This window comes from Mauremys mutica, chromosome 6 (genome assembly GCF_020497125.1).
Source record: "Mauremys mutica isolate MM-2020 ecotype Southern chromosome 6, ASM2049712v1, whole genome shotgun sequence".
Taxonomy (NCBI): domain Eukaryota; kingdom Metazoa; phylum Chordata; order Testudines; family Geoemydidae; genus Mauremys; species Mauremys mutica.
In genome coordinates, this window is record NC_059077.1 from 134779317 (window position 1) to 134782220 (window position 2904).

The 2904-nt window shown below is 54.9% G+C and overlaps 1 non-coding gene across 1 annotated transcript; it reads left to right on the plus strand.

Moving 5' to 3' along the window:
- Nucleotides 1–1942: 1942 nt before the first annotated feature.
- Nucleotides 1943–2014, plus strand: TRNAQ-CUG. Its single transcript has one exon. It is a non-coding gene; the product is annotated as a tRNA-Gln (tRNA).
- The last annotated feature ends 890 nt before the right edge of the window (nucleotides 2015–2904 follow it).

The following is a 2904-nucleotide window of genomic DNA, read 5'->3' on the forward strand; positions in this document are numbered from 1 at the left end:
TTACAGGACTTACCGGTACTGCCGGAGTCCCGAGGGGCGTGGCCTCATCCAGAAGGGGCGTGGCCTCATCTGGAAGGGGGCGTGGCCTCTCAAGATTTAAAGGCCCTGGAGTACCAGCTGTGGCTGGGAGACCAAGGGCCTTTAAATGAACCAGGGCCTCCCAGCTGCAGAGGTAGCCCTTTAAATTCTGGCCCCAGCCCAGCCACCAGAGCCGCGGCCGGGATTCAAAGGGCTCTGGGCTGACCGCAGCCGCAGCAGCCCAGAGCCCTTTAAATCCGGCCCCAGCCTGGCCGCCGGAGCCGCGGGTGGGGGGTTTAAAGGGCTCTGGGCTGCCAGCTGTGGCGGGGAGCCTAGAGCCCTTTCAATCCCCACAGCAAAAGCCGGTGCAGTCCGGCACGGCGTATTGGCTCTTGCCGCTATGCCGTACCAGCTTGTACCAGCTTACTTTCACCTCTGTTTATATCCTAAGGAACACACCCTCCCCCTCCCCCACGCACTGTCACACACAACCTTCTCCCCTTGAGCCCCATCCAACCCTCCCCCACACACGCCACGGGACACAGCCTCTCGGTGACTCACCCAGATGGGGGCTTGTCTCTGCATCTCCCCAACAGGGGAGCAGGGAGCCGAAAGGGCCACAGGAGACCAGTGGAGCTAGGCAGGGATAGAAAAGACTTCCCCTCCCTTTCCTTCCCCTCCCTGAGTCCCGTTAATCTCACCCATCAGATGTTCCAGCACCAGGTGGGCTCAAAGCACCAACCTTCCCCTGAGCAACGGAAGGGGGAACCAGCTCTTTCACATGGAAGGAGGCTCCCCACCTCTGCTGCTGCCATTCTGCAGCCTTTCATATGGATTTGTATTAGCTAATGCAACCCCCCCACTCCTCTAATCCAGCCATGAAACATGGAGACAAGCTCCTGAAAGCAGGGCCCAGTGGTGCAATGGGTTAGTGCCCAGTACTTACAGAGCAGTGCTGAGTGGAGTGATGCTGAGGTTGTGAGTTCAAACCTCACCTGCAGCCCTAGTTTCCTTTAAGCAGATGGCTTCTGCCAATCAGTTTGCCCTGCAGAAAATACAATTCCTGCTCAGAAGACACTGAGGTCCCCTTGCTTTACAGAGAGCAGGGCAGATTCCACAGATCTACCAGGCTCTGCCCTCCACCAGCTGCCTGTGTCAGGAGGGGTCAGGCAGAACCCAGAGCACTGCCCCTGACTCCCCCTCAGTCTTTGCTCCCCAAACCACCTGTGTGCTCACCCTCTTCGCTGTGAGACTCAAACCCTGCCTGGCTTTCTGTGTGCTGGTGTGGTTTTCATCTGTCACGTTGATGTGCATGTGGGTCCTGTGTGATTTTGGTGGATGTCTTGCATAGTTCTGTGTGCATGGATGTGTGTATGATTTTTGCATTAATATTGTTTTTTGCTTTGTATTCTTTTGATATGTGGGTTTTGTGTTTCCTGTTGTGGGCTTTTGCTGTATTTTTGGTGTGGATTTGTTCTTTCTATATTTTGTGAGGTTTTCCTTTTTGTGTATATGGCTCTGTGTGCTGTGTGGGTTTGGTTTTTGTTATGTCTGTGTGGGCCTGTGCAGTGTGTGATTTTCTCATTCTCTGTGTGCGTGTTTGTCTCTCTGTTTGTATCTTCATGTGTAAATTCACTGGAACGTTTCAAAATCTGCACAGCTTTGCCAATTTTCACCAGGAATTTTTCTCCATTAACAAATTCTCACTTGTTCCCTACCCGTTGGTTGTTCCCTACCCGTTGGTGACCATTGCCCCAGGGGCCTGTCAGTCTCAGGGTCCTGATTTCCCATTGGCCCTTCCCCCTTCTATTGGGACTGGGAACTAGCCAACCAAACCCCACTAAGTTTTAGTAAAGGGCCAACAGTCCCTTACACAAGCCAGCCCTGTGAGAGTCACCAATGTCCCGAGAGAACAGTACAAGCTGGTCCCATGGTGTAAAGGGCAGCACTCAGGACTCTGAATCCTGCAATCTGAGTTCAAATCTCAGTGGGACCTTGTGTTAGCTGGTGGTAAAGATCTGGTGCTCAAAGTGATTTCCTGTCTCCAGCTATACAAAAGTGGGTCATTTCCCTCCTGCTGGTTAACTCCTTTCCCCACCAGAGCCAGGTCTTTGGTGGGGGTTTAGAAGTGGCTCTAGTGGTTGGGATTCTCACTGCTTCACCTGATGCCCACAAGTCTGGTGCTTGTAGCCACACTTTTCCTCTTGCTCACATGGCACTTGAAGAAAGCAGGGCCAGGGCCAGGCTTGATAGGCAGGAGGGAGGCAGAGTCCCAGGCTGGAGCCCAGCACCTCTTCTCCTCTGGGCACCTAGAGCAGAGGCGGCTGGTGCTGACAGCTCCGAGGGAAGGCTTATAAGCCACAGAGCGACTGAGGGCGGGGCTAGACGAGGACAGGACCATGCCTATGTGTGGCCAGCAGACAGGCAACAAGACTCCCGGCCAGCCTGCTCCCTGCCATGCCAAACCCCCACTGAAGGCCACCCGCAGACCACCATGCGGGGTGGCTGCTGATGCTCTGTGTCCAACATCAGTAGACGGTAGGAAAGCAGGGCCAGCCCCCCTGGTGGGGACTCTTACCGTTCCCATACTCCATGCTCACTTTTGCAGTGGGGCAGGAGATTTTATCCCAAGAGGCTTTTCTCCAGCTGGTGAGAAGCAGAGAAACATCCAGGCTCCCAAGGCGCTGTGTAGCAACCCCCCTCAAGCACAGGGACAGAGGGAAACTGCTCCACACGCTAGCCCGGGCAGCCGTCCATTTTCTTTGGGAATTCAGGAATAGCAAAGGCGAGACTGGAAGCACCTGGGGCTCATGCCCCAGCCTTTGTGACATCCAACCCCCAACTCCTTCCCGGGGCTCTAGCTGAAGGCAGAGCATTGGCCTGAGC